We start from the raw sequence: 7,602 nt of genomic DNA, 5'->3' as shown, positions 1-7,602 counted from the left end.
GTAGATTTTGAAGGACATTGATACAGGGCACAAAACTTCAAAAGATACCATTGGCAACCAATCTGTCTTCTGATATTTGTCTTCTGCGCAATACAAACAACATTGAGGAACATTCAATTGTCAAATGGATAATGTATTGAGTTGTGTGGGTTGCTCATGTTTGTGCCACGACCTCAAAGGAAAGCCAACAAATGACTAATTATCAGAAACGCTGTTTGCAATTGGTAAACAATACGAAGAATTCTGTCAACATCATCGAACTCTCTCTTTTTCTGTCATCATTTCAATGACCCTATCCGTATGCTGCTTGACATCAGTTCGAACGTCGGTTGATAAAGTCACTCGAGATATTCATTTTGCAAATGCGATGTGTCACCATCGGTACGCTTTAAACACCTGCTGGGTCTATTATTATTGCTAAACCAACCGGTATTAAACATGCTCGTCAGCGGACAGTGCCGCATGGGAGATCGTGCGCTTCATTCTAACACCCCCACCTTCATTGAAACGCCACATGGGATCGCCTCCCCGGGGCAGCAGGCACGCTATTTTAGTATTTCGTTGTTTTTGTTGTTCCATCAGCAAAATGCTGTTTCAAATAATCGCCACATTCCTGGCACACACACACACACACAAACACACAGTCGGGCGTGGAGAGAAATAAAAAACATTTGTTTCATGATTTTATGTTCCGTTAATGGCGTGTTATGCTGCTGCTGCTGTTGCGCTGTACCGCACAACCCTCTGCAACTTATGGACGCTCCCAATCGTGTCGCTGCCAGCACAAGCGACACATTAAAAACTCCAGCGTGAAACACACAAAAACGGTGCCCAACAATAATGGCAACATGTCGTCGTCGTCGTCGTCGTCGTAGTCGCGTGCGCAAAAAAGCATCCACCCGCGCCCGGGCAGTCCAATCATTGGAGGGTGTGTTGGGAGTTATGGGTGACCCTCTCCCATTGCCACGTTTGGTGGAATTCCGTTTCACTTCACCGGGCCGGGTACTCTCCTCCCGTTTGTTTGTTTGTCAGCGAAACTGAGATGTGCAACTATTTCATTGCCATGCCCGGGAACCATCCGGGTATCCGGTTGAGCCCAGCGTGGAGACGCCTTGGAAATGAAGAAGCAAGAAAGGCTTCGTATGGCAGCAGAGTAACCCGAGAGACAGACTCTGGTCTCTGTTGCGTGAAACACTCGTGTGTACCAGTGCGACAGGAAGATAAATTTTTAATTAAATGATTATGCTGGCTAGAATGTGTATGTGTGTGTGTGTCCCCTTCTTTTAAGTGAACACACAAAAAAGGCCATCCGGATGAGTGACGTTGCGAGCTTACTTTCTTGCGCTGCCCATCATCCAAACGGAAAGCATGACTCTTCTACAGACCATGGTAACATGATCCTTTGGAGTGTTCCTTTGGCGTGGATTCGTTTGAAAAACACGATTTGCCTCCATTTGTTTTACTCCTCTATTTTGTGGAATGCCATTTCCATTCCATGGGAAAATGGGTCTCTGTACACAGTTTCTTTAACAGTCGGTGGTATGTGGTATTCATCCTTAATAAAATAAAATTAGCTAGTTTCAGTGTAACTGTTCCTCGAGTAATAGGAGCGACGATTCTATTAAAAATAGCTACACTTTACAGTTGTTATTTTAATTATTCCACATATTAATGTTACCTACCTACTTGCTAGATGATTTAATCGACGAGTGGTCTGCTGCAGAAGGATCCTTCACTGCTCTCGATCGAACGCGACGGCCTGCGAATTTGCCGCAAACCTGTATTGGTAGAATGAATGTCGATAACATCGCTCCATCTCAATCTGGGGCTAACACTCCTTCTTTGTCCATCCGAGATGAACCTAAGTAAATTTTTGGCAATATTCCGAACTATTACTCTATCAATTTGATTTGGAAGCCTGCCAACAGGCGCACGTTAATTTGCGAAAGTTCGTCACCGCTTTATAATTTGACTTTAGCACTACTTTTGGAAATGTTCCTTGCTTCACGATCTTTCTGTAGTTTCTTTTGTAACACTGTGCACAGTTCTTTTTCGATGTACTGAGAATCACATTTCTTTTTTAACTAAAACAAATCGCAGAAATTCGGAGAACTTCGTTTGTTTGCGTTATGATCAACAGACAGGCCGAAGCTATGAATACTAGATCAGAACTTCTACAATTATGCTCCGGCACAGGTTGCTCCGTTGTTCACTTGCTCAACTAACTGGAACCAAAGACAGACGGGTTTTTGCAACGCAAATCTACAAACGTTTTCACGTCAACCATCACTAATTATGGCTCGCCTTCGTAATGAAGGTCTGAATCGAGCCAATTACCGCTCTTACTTTCATTCGCAATCAATTTTAACGCGTAGAATATGTAAAAACCGATGGTAATTTAACAGTCACGCATCGACAGCCATGGTTTGCTATGATGGGTTTGTGCAATGCTGTTTTGCAAAATTGCCAATACCGCTGCTGGCATAAAAATGCGATTCTTTACCTTGATTATCGTTAGAAAGATGCACTATTCTGTAATAAACGACATATTTTTCGTTCCCAAAAATCACGGACGTTCGGTATTGAATATATAAAAGTCGAGTTGAAGATTTACATAAAAAAAAACCTAAATCCTACAACTTATGCCCAATTTTTAACCGTTCATTTGCTTTTTTGGATTCGATAGACAAAACAATTTCAAAGAACAGTATATGAACTGTTTGCAACATGATTTTATTTCACTTTTAAGCATAAAATTCGGTTACTTTAATCTAAAACAACTCAAAAAATCTACGAAAACGAGTCTCTTTCGATAGTTTTTCAAGTGTATCGCTTCGTTCGGCGACTGAAGAGCACCCTTCAGCAGCAAATCATTATCTGAAGCAGATCAATCCATGATTATCAAGCCCCATTCAAGTGAACAGCGACGCATGTGTCGATGGGATGCTCGAATGTCCTGTTGCAATGAGCCACCCGCTCCAATTCTATTCACTCAGTGAAAAAAGGGGGAAAAAGTACACAATAAACACCCACAATCACTGCACTTTTCATTAGTCTAATGATGGCCATCAGGCATCAAGCATCAGGCACCGGAGCCGGCAGCCGGAACAATCGTCCGATGTTCGAACGATTTTCCCGTTCATTTCACCTCCTCGATTGCGAGCGCACATTATCACCTGGGCAATGGCGGCTGAAAGCATTCCGTTTTTCTTCCCTTCTTTTCATAATCCCTACCGGCTCAACGCCGGAAGGATTTCACAGGACAACAACAACAACAACAAGACAGGCTGTGCTGTTGCTGTTGCTGCTTGCTGACGATGATTAGGATGGGTGATAATAGGAGAACCGAACCGCCCTCTTCCGGGATCGAAAAGGAAGTTGCTGGGAACGGACCAACCTGACGGAGCGTCTGATTTCCCATAAAAAAATAACCCATACCAGTTCCCTTTCTCCCTTCTGCGTTATCCTCTCCAGCAAATCCTGCACTGCACACGACAGCTGCTCTCGTAGGCTGGTAACGGTTTCATAACACGAGAGCTGTCCTGTTTTGTACGATTTTTTTGTTTGTTGTTCCTTTCTAAATTAGCGTACGATGCCGAGTGAAAGCGAGGGACCAATGGAAAACCCCTTTTCCCCCGTGTATTTCCATGTTTTACGCATGAGTTTCCCGTCCTGAAACATGTTTCCTAGCCTAGACCAGATCCCGGGATAGCCACGAAAAACCATTGCCCGAGCGCTGCTGACCACGTTATTTTTGTTGTTGTTGTTGTTGTTGTTGTTGTTGTTGTTGCTGTTACGTGGAAATTAGATTTTCCAGTTCCGGGTTGTTTTCCTGCGAATCTACAAATTTATTTCAGAAAAAAAGCGGAACCGAATCCAAGTTTTCGATTAATCCAACAGAGCATTAACCAGGGCTGCGTTTTCTGTGTACCCAGGGGGGGGGGGGGGGAGGGGGGAAGAGATGGAGGTGTTGTGCCTTTGCATCAGCATCCCGTTTGCCCTCCTGCCTCGGTGGAATCGATCGTGCCAATCCCGGGAACGGTGTCCAGCGCAAACGGGGTCGCACCCACCGAAAGCACTCCATAAATCAATCAATCAATCAATGCTGAATGAATAATAATGGCGCTCCGGTGGCGTGTATAATGAGTTTTCGCCTCGCCCCCCCCCCCTCCCCCCCACCATTGACCATCTCCACGCATGCCCCGCACGCCAAAAAACGACCACATCCCCCCGCTCTCGAGGCCAATCGGTCTAATTAGTCCGTGACAAATGTGGCCATCGGGGCCTTGGTAAAGAACACACACGTACGTACGCACACACACGCTGTTTCAGCAAGATTTTTCACGCACGTCCGGTGCGCTCCATCCACCGAGCAATGGGTGCAACCCTAGCGTCGAGGTTCGATTACGCCGATGCATCAATTATTCGTCCGATGATTACCGAGTTTTCATCACGCCTGAAGGCGGACGGGGCGACCGGGCGGACTTTGGATCGCTGGATTGATGCTGACCCGGCAACGGATGCCCCTTTGCGCGTTGGTGTGCATCGATCTCGCCGGAAATGGGTGTGAAATCAATTTATCCCAAAACACCGCTAATCAATTAGCGGCACGATTTTTGATTATTTTTAATCGTTACCCCGCGATGAAGTGGGTGCCCAGACAGGGTGTGTCCCGAACAAGAGTTCGGGCCCGGCATTGCCATTCACCACGGAATGGCTTTAAATTCGTGTTTGAATATCTCGTTTATTGCCTTTTTCTACCACTACCTGTAAAGAGACATTTATTGGTCTTTCCGTAGCTTCCAAAGTGAGCAACTAAACCACACCATTGAAAAGTGCATCAAAGAGATGCATAATGATGGCCAGAAAGCACTCACACCACCGCATTCGACGATGGCATTATGCTTCGTTGCGCCTCGCAGCTTCCGGTTTGAAAAAAGAAAGCAGAAATTGATATTCTTAATCCACTGCAGCCGCCTGGTGCACTCTCTCTCTCTTTTTCTCTCGGATGGATGCAGCCGGGGGACAATTTATAAATTGAATGCAAATTTGTGGCCAAATCCTGGCCGGTAGCGGGCCCGATGCCGCGTAATCGTTCGCAGCTGGTGCGAACGCGGTGCCATAAACTGCAATGAAACTGCAGATAAACCTATCGGCGCATCGCTCGCTCGCTCGCTTGCTCACTCGCATAATCCAGCAGCAGTGCCACTTGTGCGTATCAGAGCTACCACCCGGTCCCGGAGATCCCGGAGGATGGTTGCACTGCCGGATGCAACGCTACGATAGATGCCACCGGTCCCGCCACCGGATTCAATTAGCGATTGCAAAAATACTGTTGCTTCGGCCGCAATTTGCCAACCGAACACGAAATGCACCCTTCCGCTCTGGTCACGTGCATCAGCACCCTTTGCTACCCTTCCCCCCCGGGGAATCATCTCGCGTGGAGCCACGTTTGCTGTTGCCAAAAGTGACAAAGTGGCCTCTCGCTCGCCCCCCACCCAGAATGTCGTGTGTTGCTTTGTTCCGAAAAACGGGGAATCCTTGCTACAAAGACACACACACACACAGCATGCAGGCCGGCCGGGGGGAGGGAGCTGGCCACACAATCACACAGACACATTCATGCACGTTTGCCGGTTGCCATTATGCTGCCTGTCCAGGACTGGCTGCTCTATACCGACCATAAAACCTCATCGCTCCCAATTGAGGGAACCGCTCCACCGAGAATACAGAGAGAGAGAGAGAGAGAGAGAGAGAGAGAGAGAGAGAGAGAGAGAGGAATGGAAAGGAAACGAAGGGCACCTCCCCACAGACACTACTGGGAGCTCCCACACGCGCGCGCCAGTAGATGCGGTCTCTCCCCCGGCCATCACCATGGCAACGATCCGGGGTTGGTCCGTCGGTCCTTGGTTGCGCTGCTCTCTCTTGCTCATTCGCTCTCGCTCTTCCTCGCAGCTCACGTCATGGTGACGTCATGGGGTTTTTGGGGGTTAAAGTTGGTTTTTGGCTGGCTGGCTGGCTGGCTGGCTGCTCACTCCTTGGACGCACACAGGGAAAGACGGGCTCAGTACGGTGGTCCGAAATCGGTCAGCATCCTTTTGTTCCGACCAGCTGGTATAGGGGCGGCCATTATGCTTTGCTCTTCGAAAGCGAGAGATTTGGACAGGACGCGGACCACGATTGTGTGTTTTCAGCCCAGGATGCTGCCATTGCAGCAACAATTCTCTATTATAATCGTCAATTGAGGTACCGGGTACTTTCCTTCCAGAAAATGGAACCAAATTATGTGGGTTTGACTTTTTGTTGAATTGTGTTTTAAATCGAACTGCAGTGCCGATTCAATTTATGCTTTCATTACTCAAGTCTTACGACCTGTTCCTACTGCTCCAAAAGGTGTCAGCATTGCCGCACAGCTTGAAAGTTCGCGCACTACCAAATCGGATTGAAATGAATTTCGAATTCATTGCAGCACCAACAAGACGATGGGAAACACCAGCGTGCCGTGCGATGCTCCTTTTTTACAAGCTGCAACAAACCCGGAAGAGAGCTGGCAAACCAAAGTTTGACAAACAAGTTTCAGAGCCTGGAATGGGGGGGGGGAGGAACCAGTGCGAGCAAAGTTCCGATTATACTATTCCACTTCGTCCCACCGATCCCTTCGTCCTGCTTTGCCTTCTCTCGTCCTCTCGTGACTTTACACGGAAGAGCATTTCGCTTAAAAGCTACTTAAGAAGGGCGCGACACCCACTATACCCTCGGTGCCGGTTACGGCTTTGGTGGACCACGCGCGCGCTTCAGTGCGAAACAATTCGCTCGCTCCTCCTCCTGGAAGGAAATTATTTCAGCTTAAGAAATAACATTTTCTTTCCATTTTCCACCAGCACGGGGGCCACGGGAAAATGTAGGGAGATTGGAGCGGAAAGTTTAGTCAAAACTTGTGCCAGCGCTCGCGCGCGTGTGTGTGTGTGTGTGTGTTTGCCCGAAGTGCCAGCTTTTCATTGTTTTCCATATCTGTTGTTATCGAGCGCCTGGACAAACTCGGCGGACGGTGTACTCACTGCAAGCATTTGCCCGGTTTGCAAGAAGTGCCAGGATCATTTGGCGAGATAACTGGCAGATAGCACACCGCGCCGCGTTTCGAGGAACAACAGCCGAACCGGAAGCCCGGTATGCCAGTTGTCGGACTACTTACGAATGCGACCGGATTTGACCTGGACAAGGTCTGGAACGGCGAATCAGAACACGACGGTGCATGTTGAACATCAAATTGGCGTTCCCGAGCAGCAGCCGCAGCAGCATCTGGCCACACGGAATGGAACCGACCGACCGACCGTGGCTGTGGGGGGTTCCGGTGCTGACAGACCGACCGCCCAATCCACAATTCACGTGTGGTTCACGATGGCACGGTTACAGGACAGCGGGGAAGGGGAGTACTTAAACGTAATCTCGACATGGTCACCCCCCCAATCTGATGCTCGCAATGCCGCAAATCCGTTCCTGCAAACTCTCTGCACCAAAAAAACACTCCGCCGGATGGTGTAGCCGCCGAAACTCATGCCTTGGAACTCTTGGTGCACACGTTGGACTCTGAGATTAGCTGAC

The sequence above is a fragment of the Anopheles darlingi genome, chromosome 2 (assembly GCF_943734745.1).
Source record: "Anopheles darlingi chromosome 2, idAnoDarlMG_H_01, whole genome shotgun sequence".
NCBI classification, from domain to species: domain Eukaryota; kingdom Metazoa; phylum Arthropoda; class Insecta; order Diptera; family Culicidae; genus Anopheles; species Anopheles darlingi.
Note: the sequence above shows the minus strand (reverse complement) of the source record.